A 19873-nucleotide genomic window follows, 5' to 3' on the forward strand; every position below is an offset into this window, starting at 1 on the left:
TTTCATATATACAAAATATATAATTACAAATAAAAGGGGTTGAAATCCATTACGGCATTGCTCTAAGTTTTAAACTCAAGGAAATTTCTACGAAAATAAAAAAAAAATATCTTCCAAGGGATTCTTTTTAAATATACTTAGTTGTATTGATAGCGTATTCTTTTTATATCAATAATAATTCTTATTTTTATTTGGTCAAATATACATATGTAAATACATACGAGTATATATGTATGTTCCTACGAAAAAATAAAAACATTGTTCTTACTTTTTATTTAAATAGGTATTTAAACGTTTTTTATATTCATTGCGAATCAGCTAACCGGCAAAAGTTACATATTTTATTTATATTTGAATTGCTTTTTGGCTTATTGGTATTTGTCTTTATTCTTGCTTTATACGTACAATACATGACCTCCCTCCAACCATAGCTACTTTTGTATACATTCTTCTCTGTATTGTTTCTCTAAATAAAATTCTCTACAAGTAGTACCCGTGGCATGATGGTTAGTGTCTTGGACCGTGACGAATTTCGAGCTTCAGCTCATCATAAATTCAATAAAAAACAAAGTCAGATGGTGTCGATGGTATATCCAACGTTATACTAAGACATTTACCGATGGAGGCAATTGACATTTACACCACACTCTTCAATAATGCACTGAATAATTCATATTATCCAGTACATTGGAAGACTGCTGTGGTTCATCCTCTCCCGAAAAAGGGAAAGGATGTCAAATCTTCGGTCGATAAGTCTCCTTCCGAGCATCAGCAAAGTTTTCGAAAAGATCATTAATAGGGCTCTGTTTAAGTGGGCTGCGGACAACAAAATAATTTCGGATAAACAGTTCGGGTTCAAGGCGGGTCATGACACAATTCATGCTGCGTCTAAACGCGTTTCTGATATCCAATGGAATAAATCAAAACAACAACGCACAGGTGCTGTTCTAGTTCATTTGGAAAAGGCCTTTGACACCGTATGGTTAGAACTGAGCAGGCTTGGCATAAGCAAGCCATTGTTGTATATACTTTATGATATGCTTAACGGTAGAAAGTTTGTTGTCAAAAGTGGCAATGTAACTTCTACCACAACAATCTCAATTAGAAATGGTCTTCAACAAGGAGCTGTGAATTCGCCGATTCTATTCAGCATTCACACCAGCGATCTGATAGGTAGTCTTACAAAGGCAATTGCATACGCCGACGATCTAATTGTGTACAGAACGGCCCAAAAGGTTGAGGTTATTAGAATTCTCTTGCAGCGTGATTTCGACAAGATTCAGCGATATTGCGACGACTGGAAACTGAAAATAAATGTCCAGAAGTCGGAGACAATTCTGTTCCGGACTCCGTTGGCTAGGGCCACGAGGGATACGTGCAAGAATTGGCGCAAGATCATCGTTGATCTTCACGGGCAGCCATTGGCGAGCAAAAGTGTAGTGAAGTACCTCGGTATCTGGTTAGATCAGTATTTATATTTCGACAGACATATAAATGCTGCTCTGACCAGGGCCAGAGGAGCCTTCGCTCTGACGAAACGGCTGTTTTTTAGCAGTCGGCTTGACCCCAGAGTGAAGGTAATTTGCTACATGGCCCTCATACGGCCAATGATCGTTTATGGTTGTCCTGTGTGGTTCAACGTTGCCCCTTCCCAGATGGAGAAGTTTCGGGTGTTCGAGCGGCAGTGTTTACGACGCTGTACCGGCTTATATCGAACAGCCGAATCTTCGTACGTGCACTACTATTCCAACGACGTCCTATACAACGGGGCTCGAATCAACAGAATTGACAATTTCGTGATAAAACTCGTTCGAGGTCACATTGCAAGAGCTATGTGTTCGACCAACAATTTAATTTTCGGGGCGTTCTATCCGAACGCCGAGTATTTTGAAAATGCAAGCATGGGCGGTTTCATTCAACCAGAGGCATTCCTCCTTTTAAATAGATGCAGTCTGATATAGGATTGATTGGCAGTTCCGCTAATATACCATGTCAGCGCAAAAAACGTGGCAAACAATCGGAACTTCCGTCATGGCACAAGACGGAGCAGAGCTCCTTTATCCGAACGGGACCGAATTGATGGGTTGAAGCAGGGTAATCAGTTTCGGTAGCTTCAATCGGCACTTAAAAATGTGTAATCGTCATGGGGTTTTAAGCTTTGGACGGCTAACATATCTTTTTTATAGTTATAGGGTTTAATTTTAAGAAGTAATAGGCATGGTGGCACAGAAAAGAGATGCAAAAAAAAATTAAAAAGAAATGTAAAGTATGATTTAAGTTTTTTTAAGGATATTATTCTCAGTAAGTAAATAAAAAAAATTGGAATTGGGCCGAAAGATATTAGTATTAAATATAGTGTCCGTATGGGGCCAATATGTTAGATGGTTAACAAGCTAGTTTTATGATTTTTTGTCTAGCTTAAGATAGTTTTAAATGAATGAAAATAAAAATCAATTTAAAAAAACACCAATATTCATAAATAAAGGCAAATTTAAAGGATCTGGAGTTTTAGTAAACCCTGACTTCAACCGAGAAGAAACAAAAACGGCAAACGCTATGATTTGCAATGAATAAGAGGAACCTTTAAGCGGATCCCATGTCTTAGACTGAGTGTCATTGAATACGGTTCTGCTCTCATTAAATTGCTAATTTATAATGAGTTCTTGTATTAATTGCTTTGATTGTTCTAAGTCAATTGTTGACGAACATGTTGTATGCAGTTTTTGCGGTAGAGCTTTTCATATTAAGTGCGCTAAATTGAAGAAAAATGAATACTTATTGATCGTTGCCAATGATAATATTCTTTTTAAATGCAAAAATTGCAAAAACATTTCTCCATTCCAATGCATTGCTATATTGAATCACATTAACTCTGTTCTTAATGATAATTTATGTGCGCTGAATTCTAATATTTCTCTGTGCAGTGAAAACTACGAAAATCGGTCTAAAGAAAATGCAAACAATTCTCTTAATGTGAGTAGAAACGTTAGACAAACTACTCGCTCTCAAAGACCTGAAAAAAAAATTATTGGTTCTCATCGCCCTGCACATTCATTATCACGATCAGAGTCTCCATCGTTGACGCGAGCCCTGTTGAAAAATAACAACAATTCCTCAATCTCAAAGGGAATTTACAAAAAAATTACACAGCCAACTAACTCGCCGTCGTCGTCGTCTTCGTCATCGTCATCTGCAATTAAAAGCTCTTCTTCGTATTTGCTTTCCAATTCAAACACTGCAACTTGTGTGAATTCGCAAAGAGCTTTAGCTTTAAACAAATCCGTTGCAACCGATGGATGTTGCGAAGGTGAAGCTGATGCTAAGGGCCCCGCGCCTGTTGATAGTTCTGCTGACAATAATGATAATGTGACTGAACGTGTTGTTTCTGTTAACACTGATTTCGCTTCTACTCTTAATGGTGAAGTTGATGCTGATGCTCCTGCTGATGTTGTTGGTAAAATTGCTGCTGGTTCTGTTGCTGGTAATTTGCCTGCTGATGATATTGTTGCTGTTGGTGCTGCTGTTGATGAAGATGTTCTTAATGTCGATATTCTTCGAACAAAATCAGATGTTTCCGAACGCCCACAAGTTGATGTTGATGTTATAAATGGTGCTAGCCAGCAAGGTACGTCAAAAACTTATAATATCGTTGCTAATAAGGTTATTGTTGGCACGAAATTGCAATGCAATGATCTTAAGATAGCCAAAAATTTGAAATGGTTCCATATTGGAAGTTTTCATCCCAAAACTAACACCGAAGGGATTATTAAATATATATCCAACAATCTTGAAATTGAACCAACTGAGATTTTATGCAATAAACTAGTCAAATTGAACGACGAACGAAAGCTGAATTTTGTTAATTTCAAGATTGGTATTCCATTTGAATCATCTAAGAAAATCTATGTCGACACTTTTTGGCCAAATGGTGTCAAGATTCGCCCTTTCTCGTTCAAGCCAAAAAACTAGCAAGATCTGAGGACTCACTGATGTCCTCAAGCCTTATTTTTCATCCATCATGCTCATCCCTGAATGCGCAACCCACAAAACTTAATAAAACATCACTTAATGTATACTACCATAATGCTAGTGGCATTCGAACAAAAGTATCAAATCTGTTCAATAACTCCAGTCACATGGATTATGATATAATTATTATTGTTGAAACGTGGTTGCATTCCGATATATCTTCATCTGAGCTGTTTGATTCTCGTCTATTCAACGTCTACAGACTTGACAGATGTAAGTCTGCAACAGAGCGTGGAGGTGGAATAATTGTTGCTGTCCGTTCTTCATTTACTTGTAAAGAAGTTACTTTGCCTCAATCTAATTTGGAACAAATTTGTATTTCAATTAATTTATATACAACTCAAAATATTTCTTTTTACTTTATAGTTAGTTATATTGCTCCAAGAAGTAATTTAGATATTTATGAAAAACATGTTATGAATATAGAATATATTAATAATAACTGCTCAGAATTTGATAATGTATGTGTTCTCGGCGATTTTAATCTATCAAATATAGAATGGAATTGGTCTGATTGTGATAAAATGTTAATAGCTAGTAATTTCATAAAATATTATGAATTTATTTTTATTGATTCTCTTTATGCATTAAATCTTATTCAAATTAATGGAATTTATAATTCTTTAAATAAAATATTAGACTTGGTCTTTATATGTAATGATCTCTTAAGTTCTAGAGTTTCAAATGTTCCTTTTTCTCTCTTAAATAAATCTATACATCATGAAGAATTATTTATTGAAATTGAAATGTATATTTTTTCTAGTCCAGTTTCTAATTATCATTCAACAAGTTTTAACTTCAAGAAGGCAAATTTTATTGAATTGAATAATTTTCTAATTAAGTTTAATTGGTCCAATGAATTTTTAAATTTAAATCTCGAAAAAACGTATCTCCGCTTTTCTTCTATAATATTTGAAGGTTTTTCTAAATTTGTACCTTGTGCTCGTAATTCAAAATCAAATACACATCCAAAGCTTCCGTGGTACAATAAGCAATTATCTAACCTAAGAAACGCTAAACGTAAAGCTTTTAACAAATACAAGCAATCAAAAAGTGAGTTAAATTATGCTTATTTTAGTAAAATACGTAAAGATTTTTTCACACTTAATAAGTTCCTTCACAAGAGTTACATCATGAATATAGAGAGTAATATTAAAAAAGATTGTAACTCATTCTGGTCGTTTGTCAACACGAAAAGGAAATCAAATGGATTTCCCAAAAATATGTCCTATAAGGATACCGAAGGGTCGAATATTGATTCTATTCTTGAATTATTTGCAAACTTCTTCCAATCGGTATACTCAACTCCTGATATTATCAATCATTCTTGTTTTCCCAATATACCAAGTAAGGTTGATATTGGTGATTTAAAGCTAAGTAGTTCTGAAGTGCTATCAGGACTTAAAGCATTAAAACCAAAATTTGATTCTGGAGCTGATGGCATCCCTGCTATATTTCTCAAACGTTGTGCTTCAGCACTTTGTATTCCTCTTGTTTGTATTTTTAATAAGTCCCTTTCCGAAGGAGTCTTTCTCAACACATGGAAAACTTCATATCTAGTTCCAATTCATAAATCTGGATCTAAGAATATGATAGAAAATTATAGAGGTATCTCTAAGCTCTCAGCAATACCTAAATTGTTTGAAAGTATTGTAAAAAACAAAATTGAATTCTTAACCAAGGAATCTATATCTGAATTCCAACATGGTTTTATATCTGGGCGATCCACTACAACCAATATGGTACTATTTTCAAGATATATTATAAATTCCATTGAAGATAAGTATCAGGTAGATGCGATTTATACAGATTTTAGCAAAGCTTTTGATTCTGTGAATCATAACATTCTGGTGCAAAAACTGGAAATCTTTGGTTTCCATTCTAAGTTTTTAAGTTGGATTTCATCTTACCTAACGGGCAGGTCGCAAAAAGTTATCATTGATAGCTCTCTTTCAAAATCTATTTCATGCACTTCTGGCGTCCCTCAGGGTAGTCATTTGGGTCCTATGCTCTTTAATATTTTTATTAATGACATTGCGTCAACTGTAAAATTCTCTAAGTGTCTTTTATATGCTGACGACTTGAAATTATTTTTGAAGATCAAATGTGTTGAAGATTGCCACCTCTTACAATCTGATATTAACCTAATTTCGAATTGGTGTACTGCTAACAGTTTAAATCTAAACATAAAAAAATGTAATGTGATCACATTCTTCAAATCTAAAACATCTATTCATTTCAATTATTTAATAGAGGCTAATACACTTTCTCGAGTGGTTAAAATCAAAGACCTTGGCATAATTCTAAGTTCAAATTTTTCTTTTAAAAGTCATATTGACTATATTGTCAGCAGAGCGAATTCACTTGTTGGCTTTATTAAGCGCAATTGTGTTGATTTTAGTGACCCTTTTGCTTTATTGTCGCTTTATACATCTCTTGTTAGGTCTGTATTAGAATATGCTGATGTTATATGGAACCCAACTTTTAGCACTTATTCTGATCGAATTGAAAAAGTCCAAAGGCGTTTTACAAAATTTATATTTTATAAAATGAATTGGAATTTTTCACCAGATTACAGAGCAAGATGTATTTTGTTGGGTATTAAGTCTCTTGAATCAAGACGAAAAATTCATGATGTAATGCTTGTGAGGGATGTGTTATGCTACCATGTAAGATGCCCTCAACTTCTTTCGATAATACCTATCTACGCGCCGCTAAGATCCTTTAGATCAGTAGATTTACTTTATGAACAGTTTCACAGAACAAACTATGGTTTTAATGAGCCGGTCTCTAGAGCTATCATTAATTTCAATAAAGTTTGCCATTATGTTGACTTAAGTAGTTCGAGAAATTGTTTTAAGGAAAGTGTTTTGCTTTTATTTATTTTTTAATACTGTATATAGATATCGTTAAAAAAATAACATCAATTATTGTCATTATTTTAAGAATTCTTTAGTCGTAATCTGTTAGCTGTAAATTGCTTGTAGATGTAAATAAATAAATAAATAAATAAATGGAGGGAAACTTTACGTTACAAAACAATAAGTGTAGCTTGAACCAATTCAGTTGGCCATTCTACATACATAGTTATAAACAAAATATAAGTCTATTGCAAAATGGGTATTAAGGTATTCAAATGATATTTGCTTTGATTTTCAATTCAATTACAAAAAAAAACCAAGAGTTATACATCGAAATATTATAAGAAATTTGAATGGATCTATTCAGAAAGAAAAGCCTATTGGAAGCCAGGCTTCCATAGTTGATAATATATATAATGACAAACTGGAAGAATCAAATAATTCGTTTCTTGAAAGTCCTGTGAGGTACGCAACCACGCAAACCGTGGAAACTACCGGAATTTCAGAACGTTTAATCAGAAGGATTATTAAGAAATACGAAGAGACAACAGTCACCAACTAAAAAAGTACAGCATACGAAATGGAAAACTCCCACCGGGAGAAAAAAAAAATGATAATATCCATACAAATTTTGAGACAAACGAGTCCAGGAAGATCTGGAGTTTAACTTAAGTATTACTTCCTTCAACAGGATTCTAAGAAGAAACTAATTTAGTTACAAAACAACCTGAAACTTCTCTGAAAGAAATGATATTAAACTCATGGGAGTGAATGGATATTCTGCATGAGATGTTTGGCAAACTACAACTTGGTGAATTAAATTCGAATTATCTTTCTAATCAAATTGATCCCATTTATGAAAAATCACGATCAAATTCAACATCAACAACAACACCACGAGATTCTTGCCATCAGCAGCTGTATATACAGGAATGTAAAAACCACTGCCATCTAGCAAAAAAATTAACAATGAAAAAGGGTTGTAACAAGTAGTACAAAATAGTAATGATAACAACATAATAAAATTAATTAATTTACTTTCATATAAAGTTGCAAAGTAAGGTAACAAATTATTATTCATAGATTTTTTCAACTTTGTAAAGAAGCATAACATATTTTTTCTCTTTGAATAACGTTTGTAACAACTAATGAAAACATTGAAAAATAAGCTAATTCTTCCCCGGATACAAGTGGCTATGGGTATCTGCAATACGCCAAATTACGGCTCCTGCCAGACCGCAATTTATATTTCCTTCAATGAGCCACTAATAACAAGTCAGACTCTCGATTGCCAAATCATACTTATTGAACTAAAAACTACAAAATTATAATGCATCAAATGAAAATACGGGTCTTATGAAAACGCCCCATTGGATTTTTTACAAGAATGCTTTAACTGATCAATAGAATATATGATTCCAAAAAAGTATTCCAATCGTTTAAAGATACTTTGTTCTATAAAATTTTTAAGAAATGTGATGTTAGTTAACCAAATAACAATGCGTTTAAAGTTTTAGTTAGTTTATAAATCCATTTTAATTTTTTTAATGATAAAATTTCATTCTACTGAACAGCTAGCTGACTGCAAAAAGCCAAAACAAAATCCATTTTTTTTGAATCGACATTTAAAGGTGTTTTCCTTTGATTAGGAATGAAAATTATATACCGATCGCTCGGAAATCACACAAAGATTTTTTTTGAAAAAAAAAAGTTTAGTTGCACATTTATTTTTCTCTAAAAATGTATTTTTCCTTTCTCCGGACGGAAATTCATTTTCCTGAGCAGCTGATACTATTATGTTCAAAAGTGAAACGAATTGTTTTACTGATTCCATAGAAATGATAGAATGATAGAAAATTACAAAATCATTTAGATTTGATTCACACAAATGTATCTGGTCCTATGCAAACTCCTAGTTTTTCTGTAAAGAAATATTTACTACTCTACCATATTATCCGATCTGAACAGAAAATTCTCCGACTCATAAAATAGTTTTTTTTATACATACAGTTGTGTTCATAAAAATAGCACATTTTATTAGATTGTCAATTATTTTAAGAACGGAAATTCGTACAAAAAAAATTAACATATTACTTGCATCTGACGGTCTTTCGTTTTCATATTAGAGACTTTTAGCTTAAAGTTATACTCTACTTTTGCCGGTAAACACACAATATTTCAAACTCTCTGGATATAGTGTTCATAAAAATAGCAGTGCTTTTGATTTTATAATTAAGAAGGTTTAAAATCAATTTTTTTTTAATTTTCGGTAAGTAAATATTTTACTATTTAAAGTTTAAAGTATTTTTAACATACTAATATATAAAAAATTAAAAAATATTGGCTCAAAAATAAACAATGGGACGGTCAAGACACTGCACCGAAACAATTCGAAAACTTATTCAAAAACTGTGTTTGGAGGGAAAAACCTACCAAAATATTCCAGACATCCTAGGCTACTCAGCAAAAATGGCCAGCAACGCCTTAAAATGGCAAAATAAACCGAAAACGTGACGCCCAAAAAGGATGACTACTGAAAGAACCGACAGAAAAATTGTTCAGTTAGCAAAACAGAACCCTTCCATAGGCTCTAGGAAACTAAGAAATGGACTTCAACTGTTTGTCGGCGCAGTCACAATACGAAGACGTCTTTTAGAAGCGAAGTTATCAGCCCGAAGTCCAATCAAGGTACCATTCTTGACGAAAAGGCATCAGGCAAAGAGAATGGAGTTTGCCAAAGTGCTTAGAGAATGAGCAAAAGAAAAATGGAGCAATGCTCTGTGGAGCGATGAGAGCAAAGTCGTACTTTTTGGATCCAAGGGTATGGCGGGATGTTAATAACGCAGTTCATAAAGCAAAACCCAAGAATTCGAAAAAAAATTGTAGAAAGCAGTGCGTGATTTTTGGAACGCAATACCAGTCGGGAAGTGTCAGGTTTTACTGGAATCGATACCTCGTAGATGCGAAGCATCATAAAAAACAATGGTTATGCAACAAAGTACTAATTTTAAGCTAACATTCTCTGTATACTTTTTTATAACTTATTACAGTTTTTCTTACTTCTGACGTTATAAATCTAGTACTTTGTCATGCACTGCTATTCTTATGAACAGACATATATTTAAAAAACGGGTTTTTCTATGACAAAGCTAACGGTAAAAAATCGATAGTACTAATTTTCTGTTATTATGAAGAAAATATTTTAGTTTATTGTTAGAAGTTTAATGAAATATGTTATAGCGTTGAAATTGAAGGCTTTTTTGTTTTATTTGGAGAGCACTGCTATTTTTATGAACACAACTGTATATTACTATTCAAGTCTTATAGTAAAAAACCTTCTAACAAAACGGAAAATCCGAAAGGAATAACAGAACATTAGTATAGAAATGGCACGTTGTATGTTGATAGATGCTGTTTTATCGAATTGTTTTTGTGGAAAACCAATATCACATGAGAATTTTGTATAAAATTGAGTCATTACAAAGACATTAAACCTAATAGCATTTGAATTAAGGAACAGAATTAAGCCAGGCATCGAATAATCTCCAGCTTTTTGAAGTAAATGTTTTATCTATGCTCAATGCAAGATGATAAAGTAACAAAAGCTATATTTCTATGATATGATGACAAGTCGAAAGCGTCATGTAATCCGAGATGTAAGATTTAATACATACAAGAAATATCAGTGAAGTTTTTAAATTCATATTCATATAGGAGGAGATAGATGAAACCATCAATCTAACAATTTAAAAACACATTTCGAATCTACCAAATAAAGAAATTAAACCAAAGCGTCTTATTAAAGGAATCAATACCACTAAAGAAGTAAAAAACAACAAGAACCTATAACGAAGAAAATTATCGGGACGAAAAAGAAAATTGGCTTACAGCAATACAATTAGAATTGAAATCACGTGAAGAAATATAACTTGGAATCTTGTGGATTTACCTACAGGGGAAAAGGCGATTGAAAAATGAGTATTTGAATTCAAAACTGGACTTGATGGTAAAACAGATATAAAGCAAAAGAACCTTAAAGTCTATGATAACATTTTTGTAACAGTTGCAATGCACACAATGTTTAGAAATCTCTTAGAAAACAGTTTTTATGTGATCACCACCAGGATATGAAGAATTTTCAAAGGTTTGCTTCTTTAAAAGAAGTATTTACGGTTTAAACAAGCAGCTAGATCTTGGAACAATACTCTATTAAAGTTCTTGAAGACGCTCAATTTCAACAAAGCTACATGCATGTACACAAAGAAAATCGATGGGCAGTTATATACCGATTATGTTGATAATTTCTTTATGACATGTACTTCGATGGACAAATAGATTTCCATCTAGAAATGGAAGTTGCAAGAGATAAAAACGCGAAAGTCAGCATACTTAATGAAAATTGCTTCAGATTTTGGATTTCAATACGCAATACCGGCTAGGACACCAATGAATACTAGTTATAAAACAGTTGCAATTTATAGATTTAAAGATTTTTCCCAATACAGACGATTGATTGGTTGACTTTAATATAAATACATTAACATTATCCCCGACATATCTGCCAGTATTTGTATTTTTGTAAAGATTAAAATCAATTGAATCATGTAGTTAAGTATTTAAAAGCTACTAATACTATGAAACTAATGTTGTGCAATACGAATTAGTAAACTTGTCAATTAACGCAGATGACGATGCAACTTGGGCAGATAAGGAAAATGATCGCAAGTCGAATAACAGAATAACATTTTTCTTTAATGTTTGAACAATAAGCTGATCAACAACTTTAGTTCCATCTCCAACATGTAGGATTAGGATGCCGCGAACATAAAAAATGAGCCAAAAAAGAAATAAAAGAGACGTTTTCGTTTCGACAATTTATTACAAATTGATTTGATTTTCTTTAAAATTATAGAATGATACCTTGGTTTAACAAAGAAAAGTATTACATGGATTAAAGAACAAACTGTTTTATCATTCGATATTGTTACGCTTTAAATAAAATATTAATATAATATATAAGTTTTACAAGTTTATATAAGTAAGGTAAAACATAAATTTAATTGTATATGATTTTATACAGGGTGTTTCATTATGATGTTAATCGCTTGTTATGAAAGCTTATAAAATAAAATGTGCTACAGCTCAACCCTCCAAAAAAATAAATCGCCCTCGATTTATTCAATAAAATAAATAAACGAGCATTCAGAAAAAGAAAAATAATACAACAAAACTAATCCAAATTAAGACAATACATTTTCATTTTCATTTGAAATCAAACCATTAACGAAAGTTTAATTATACATATTGTTTTAAAACTAATAAAAGAATACAAAAGTTAAGTTTATATTAGAAGAATTGATACGTGTAATGATAACGCCAATCATTCTGGTATAGAATATAATTTCATATTTTCTGGAGATGATACTCCTTCATACGGGATCCGCGAAATTTGAAAATTTTCTAAATCTCTTATTAAAAACCTATCATTTGGAAGCAATTTTACTATTTCATAAGGTCCTTTGTATTTAGGAGACAATTTTTTATTAGTGCCAGAGGTATTATCCGTATTTTTTATCACGATGAGATCACCTTTTTTATACGGAAAGGGTTTTTTATGTTTTTTGTCGAAATAAATTTTGTTTTGTTCCTGAGAATGAACAATGTTTTTAGATGCTTGCTGCCTTAAGGCTTCTAAATTTTCAGATTTTTCGGAACTTAAATTTTCTGTAAGATGCTCTCGAATTCTATCATTTTGCGGAACACCAAATAATAGTATACTCGGAGAGAAACCTGTGCTTTTGTTTTGAGTATTATTTAAAGCAAACTCTACTTTACTTAAATGTTTTGTCCATTCAGCAGGATCTTTTTCACTTTCCTTAGCCAGCATAGATGTTAAGGTTCTATTTATTCTTTCAATCTGTCCATTAGATTGTGGTGAACTCGTTGCTATTTTTATATGCTGTATGTTGTTGTTGCTACAAAACTTGACAAAATCCTCAGAAGTAAAACAGCTTCCTCTGTCCGACACTATACGTATTGGTCGACTATATGACATGAAATAAGATTCTAGACTTTTAATTACCTCTTTGGTATTTGTTGTTCGAACTGCAAAGAGATTTGTAAATTTTGAAAAGCCGTCAATAACCAAAAAACCATGTTTTTTCAAATTATGACCAGAAGAGGGAAGAGGACCATAGTGGTCAATATGTATAGTTTCAAATGGCTTATCACCTTTAGGAATGCTGTGTAGCACACCTTCTTTCTTACCACTTTGTGGTGAGAAATGAATACATTTTAAACAGCTCTTAACGTAATTTTTTATTTTGGACTTCATAAAGGGAAACCAATAAGTTTTTCTAATGAAGTCATAACATTTGTCAGCACCTGCATGACAAAGACCTTCGTGGTGCGTCTGGATTACGTTTCTTTCCATTTGCGATGGAATGTAAAAAAAAACTTGACCATTTAACTTTCGATACACCAGGCCATTAATTAGTTCATACAAATTACTTTCCCTTTTTTCAAGCATTTGAACCAATTCCCTCACTGTTTTATCCTTATGTTGAGATGCAGCTAATGCATGTTCAAAGGATTCAGATTCAATTGTTAAAACATTATGACACCTACTGAGTGCGTCAACGTGACCCATCCTCTTTCCATCTCTATGTTCAATTGTATAGTTATAGTCTTGTAGTTCTAATGCCCAGCGAGAGATCCTAGGGTTAAGAAGTTTTTTGTTGAGAGTTAAGGTCAAGGACTTGCAATCAGTAAGTATTTTAAAATTAATTCCAGCCAAATAGACTCTAAATCTTCTGAGAGCGTACACTATCGCCAATGTCTCAAGTTCGTATGAATGGTATTTTGACTCTTGATCTGTGGCTCGTTTTGAGAAAAAAAAGACTGGGTGAAAAAGCTTATCATCTTGCTGTTGAAGCAAAACAGCCCAAAACCGAAACTACTTGCATCACAGTGTAATTCAGTAATTGCGTTAGGATTGTAAATACACAAGACTGGAGCATCTAAAAGTTTTTTCTTCAAAGACTCAAACACTGAAATCTCTTTCTCACCAAAAACGAACTGAGAATCCTTCTTCAAAATATCGTATAGTGGCTTTGCGACAACCGAAAAATCTTTGATGAATTTCCTGAAATATGAGCATAAGCCCAGGAAAGAATGCAAGCATTTTATATTTTTAGGAATAGGGAAATGTTGAACTGCTTTCACACCATCTGAATTCGGACGTATCCCATTTAGAGAAATTTGGTATCCTAAATATGTAATTGTTTCATACAAGAATAAACATTTATGGAAACGTAATTGCAAATGGTTTTCTTTAATTATATCAAAAACCTCTTCCAAAATATTAAAGTGCTCATCCAATGTTTCGGTCGCCACAAGCAAGTCGTCAATATAAATTCTTAACTTTTCGGATCGTAATAATTTTTTAAATTTTGATTCAATAAATCGTTGAAAAACAGCTGGACCATTTTTTAGCCCGAATGGCATAAAAAGATACTCAAACTGTCCGGATGGTGTCACAAAAGAAGTAAGTTTAGTTGAATCATCAGCCATTTTAACATGTTGGAAACCATTTTTTAAATCTAATAACGTAAAGTATCGTTTATTACGCAGCCCGTCAAGAATGTCTTCAATAATAGGCAGCGGAAAATTATCTTTAATTGTAATTTTATTTAATTCTCGATAATCAACACAAAGTCGCAGTTCTCCGGTTTTCTTTTTGGCTAAAACTATAGGTGAAGCAAATGGTGAATTACTTTCACGAATAACTTTCCTACTCAAAAGATCATCTAAAATTTTATTCAGCTCAATTTTGTGAGCAAATGGTAACCTTCTCGGTGAGCAACTAAAAACACTGTTCGCATCTTTTAGAACTATCTTCATTTCAATATCATTAATTGAACCGTTGTTAACATAACAACCATCTGAAATACTTCTGGCAACTAAATTTTGAATTTTGTCTTTTTCGTAATTACTTAAATTTTCATTCAAATTTAAATTAAATTTAAAATCGCGTTCATCAAACGTATCAATTTTTAAAACTTCATTTATCTCGTCAGTACAAATATTTTCGCTTAAATCTTTATCATTTTCTAATTGTTTTACTTTTTCATTTTCAAAACTTAATTTCACATTTGTTTTTCTTAAAAAATCTCTTCCTAATATAAAAGCATCCCTCATGGTATCATTCTTAACAATATATAAATATTGACTTACAAGTTTTTGGTTAAAATTAATTTTACAAAACACCTTACCAAGGATGATTAATTTGCTGTTGTTAATACCCACAAAGTCTTCAGGTTGCGTTTCAACAGATGACGTCAGATAGGTTGGAATGAATTTTTGTTGTACAAAACTAATAGGACTTCCAGTATCGATCATGGTTAAAGCACTCAATTTAGTATTTACGGCTCCATACTCGCTGCTTTGAAGATGATAGTCCAAAACACCATGAAAGTTTCGAAAAATGGATGCATCATCATAATTATCAGCATCTTCAACAAGGCACACTGTAGATGACTTTGGGCAATTCTTGACAATATGCCCCCGCTCTCCACAGCCGAAACAAGAGCCTCTTTCACGTGGAGGTTTTGGGCACTTTGATGATACGTGACCAGCTTCGTTACAGTTAAAGCACTTTAGGCCAAATTTGTTACTTGGCTGTACGGAAGTTTTAGATTTTTGTACCGTATGGTGAAATGCTGATGTGGAACCTGATGAACATTCCAGCTTCATTCTTTCGTACCTTCTCAAAACAGTCTTCAGCTCCGGTAAGGTATTAGCTGCGAAAAGAATTTGCTTATTAAAAGATGAATCGGGTATACCTCTTATGATGTATGATATGACATCATTCTCCTCAATGTCAGATGAACTCGCAATTTCTAACATCGTAAGAACGTATTGTTGTATATTTTCCTCTTTACGCTTCCTTCGATTCCTCAAGGTATTGTGCACATCGGAGGCTGATGCATGATGACTGAACTCGTTCATTAACGCTGATTTTAATTCAGACCAGGAACGGCATGATGTCGATCTGAGAAAAAGCTTTGCAGTTCCTTTCAACATTCGTTGTGCAAATATAAAGCACTTTGACTCATCAAAATTATAAATTTCTTTTGAATGCTCAAAGCTTTGAATCCATTTGGAAATAGGCAGACTGTCATCACCAGAGAATGTTTGCAAGGAATCTTCTATGTCCCTAAATGAGCAAGAATTAGCTTGTGACTCACATGGGCTATTTAACTCTGCCAGTCGTTTTTGCAATGCTAGAATCTCTTCTTTTCTAGCAACTATCCTCCGCAAATTCTCCAATTGTTGCTGCTCCACATCATTTTCAGGAACATTTTCGTCGGTGTCTTCTTCATTGCTACTGTCATCATTGCTTGCAGGAAAAAACTCATCCATTCGTTCATCATCCAATTCTCTAGCTGCCTCTTCAAGGCGAACTCTCAGCGCAGCTTTAAGTCCATTTGAAGGGAATCCCATAGCAGCCAATTTTTCCTTAAGCGCCTGAACCATATTTATTTTATCAAACTGAGCCTTCACTTTATTTTTCAATCCGAAATTGCACTAATTTTAATTTTTTTCTTTACTGTTCTTCTTTGGTCTTTAACACTCGTAGCAGAAAATTAACATAAAATGTAAAACATTGAACTTGTAACCCATAAGAAATTGTACAGTCGAACGTACACTTAACACATTAATTATCAATCTATCCCGCTTCTGAAGCTGTAGGATGCCGCGAACATAAAAAATGAGCCAAAAAAGAAATAAAAGAGACGTTTTCGTTTCGACAATTTATTACAAATTGATTTGATTTTCTTTAAAATTATAGAATGATACCTTGGTTTAACAAAGAAAAGTATTACATGGATTAAAGAACAAACTGTTTTATCATTCGATATTGTTACGCTTTAAATAAAATATTAATATAATATATAAGTTTTACAAGTTTATATAAGTAAGGTAAAACATAAATTTAATTGTATATGATTTTATACAGGGTGTTTCATTATGATGTTAATCGCTTGTTATGAAAGCTTATAAAATAAAATGTGCTACAAACATATGTAGCAGAAAGATATAAAAATGGATACGTAATAAATTGAATGGAGAAATGGCAGATCTTTTGACCTAAACAGTAACCAAAATTAATTATTATTATTATTTTGGTTTTTCATCCCTAAATTAATTTCATTCTAATAAAGAACTAAATATAAAAAAACTAATTTTATTTTCAAGTCGTTTATATGCGGTTAAGCTAAAAAGAATTTATTGAATTATTTTAAACTTATTCAACTATTTTAACACTAACATCCCTGGTAATCCTTATATTTCTTAAATTTAAGATATCATTATATGAAAATTATCTAGCGGAACATCTTTGCTTAAGGATTTTCGGCATCTTAGCTTTGATTTAACATCTACACTTGCCGATAACCTCAAGAAATCAAAATCGGTTATAACGAACTTCATGGGATTGGAGAATTTGTTCGTTATACCCGTCCGGTGTTCGTAATTTTGTTTGTAACTTTTATTTATAAACGGTTAAAATAATTTAAGCTTTTTCTTCAATAGTAAAATATATTGTACATACATATTTCGCATTCTTTTTTAATCACACTTCTTACCTAATGACGTCATATGAAAATTACAATTCAAGTTGATTTAATAAACAAAATGCGAAGCTCGGGGAGAGTACGATAACTTTGACGGCAATATATAACAACGGTTTTTGGTGAGGAGCTTTTTACAAGCATTTTTTACTATGAGAGGGGGGGGTCTACTTCCCTTCATTAATGTACTTACAATTTTAAAAAAGGATTGTAAAACAAAAGAAACATTTTTAGTTATAAAGTATACCTTTTTCAAAAGCCAGGATTCTACACTTTATAATGAATAAATTTGTATCAATTAATAGTTTTTGAGATAGTTGATTTCAAAATTTAAAATTTGTGGAAAAAAGTTCGAAAACTCCCTTGTACCCAACCCAAAGCTTATAGTGAACCCAAACAGGGGGTAGGCATCTCTCTGTTTGCATGCGGTTATTTAGTTTTTCCCTTCCCTATACGCACAAAGCTCCTATTTGTAACAAGATTTTATGTTCTGAGTACAAATATTTTGTTTGTCTTTTAAGATCGTTAAAACTATTTTTTCAGAGTTTTTTGTTGTTTTGTGTGTCAAAAACAATACATTTAGCGTAACCCACAATGCATCGTTAGGAGGCTTTGCATTCCGTACTAGTGTCACAGTGGAGTTTATTAAGTTCGTCATTGATGGTTACGGGCCGTGGTTGTTTTAACAGATAGCTAACGATCTGAACAGATCAGCTTTAAGATATTAAGGCGATGAAATAACATTAAGTCATACAAACAAAATTTTTAATTTTTCCATTCAACATTTAGTCATACAAAAAATGTTTAATTTTTTAGACTTAGCTCTACTTTTTGTTTTTTGAACCACTGTGCTCGAATAAAACTACTCCAATTTTTTTGGGATGGATAGTACGGCGCGGCGTAATAACAGAGGTGTGTAAACTCCTGCTTGGCAAACTAGGGTTTAGGGTTGATGCGAGGTAGGATTTACGCAACGCTTCTTTTGCATTTGACTACTTAAATACATAGATATGTAAATCACTTTTTTGTTAAACTGTTATGCATTTCTTTATCTCAAAGGAAAATAGCTTATACAAATATCGATAAAACAACAAAAGATGAAACACAAGGAGCATTTTTTAATCGTGTTTTTTTATGTTCAATAATATACGTTTCTTGATATTTTACGTTTATTAAATGAATTGTTGAACAGGATAACATTTGTATGTCATTATCCACAATCAAAAAATATGTTATACCTATAGCTGGCCACATTCTAACGAGCCTCCAAATCCACTACAAACGTTTTCTAAAATAAAAGGAGATGATGCTTTTCCCTACCGAACAACATGATTTGAAAAAGGAACTTAAATTGTGAGAACCCGCGAAGTTTCGCCCCATATTGTATGACTAAAAGTTAGGTAATTCAATAAAAATAAAAAATTGCCTATGTAGAATGCACCAAGCTAAGAACAGTTATAAATTTGGTTTTTGTGTTTGTTCAAATAGATTTGCACTATGTTTGTTCAAATAAATTTGCACTAATCCCAACTTGTAAGGAAAATTCAACAGATAAGACATAACATCTGAAATAATAAGTAAGGGGACGAAGATTCTCACAGCATTTCAAAAGAAGTTTTAATTATTTCCACCCGAACTAGAATAAAGTAGATGTTTTTTGCTCATGTGAAGACTGAGACTGCACTTATTAAAACAAGAAGTGGTACCTATTTCATCCTTTCCTTACACAATTTCGGGTGTTAAGGACAAATACATGGGAATTAATTTTAATTTTTAAAACATCTTATTGAAAGATGTTAACTGCCAGTGTTTTTATCATTTCCTTCAATTTTTTCCAAATGTTTCTAAAATTAAAGATTTAAAAATACTTCACGAGAAAGTTCTGTTTAATCAATAAAAAAGGAACATAATACAGAAAATATTTTTATTACCATTCCGGTCTTCATCTATATACTAAATTTGAATACGAGCTTAAAGGAGAATTTGATTTGATGCTTGAAATACTCACTTGAATTATTTATTCCGCGAAGAGGATTCTGTAATATTAAGCCAAGTGTACCGAAACGATTCCAATTGTAGGGCAAACTTTTTTTCCTGCGTTATATTTAAAAGAGTAATTTTGCACAGGTTCGTTTGCAAAAATAGAAGCAATATTTTGTTTCTTTTAGTTAGAGCAAAATTTAAAATGTGAAGTTATTTTTTCTTTCGTACTGGGCTGTCCGCCTACTTTGTAAGTTTTTCAATTGAGTGTGAAATCGAAATGAATGCAAACGAAAACGAATACCAATGTCTACCGAGAATTTATATCTTTATATAGAGTGTTTTTGCCAATACCTTTTTTCCGTTTCC

At 32.5% G+C, this 19873-nt stretch overlaps 1 protein-coding gene across 2 annotated transcripts in view; it reads right to left on the reverse strand.

Moving 5' to 3' along the window:
* Nucleotides 1–19873, reverse strand: part of LOC129944606 (dynein light chain 1, cytoplasmic) — an 82173-nt gene extending 62300 nt beyond the window's left edge. The window contains exon 1 of one of the 2 annotated variants that reach the window (XM_056054148.1): nucleotides 19533–19873. The gene's annotated coding sequence lies outside the window, so the exon portion shown is untranslated. Of the gene's footprint in view, nucleotides 1–5295; nucleotides 5301–19532 lie in introns of those variants that run through there. The other variant, XM_056054149.1, reaches the window with a different exon arrangement.

Source organism: Eupeodes corollae, chromosome 2 (assembly GCF_945859685.1).
Source record: "Eupeodes corollae chromosome 2, idEupCoro1.1, whole genome shotgun sequence".
Lineage (NCBI taxonomy): Eukaryota > Metazoa > Arthropoda > Insecta > Diptera > Syrphidae > Eupeodes > Eupeodes corollae.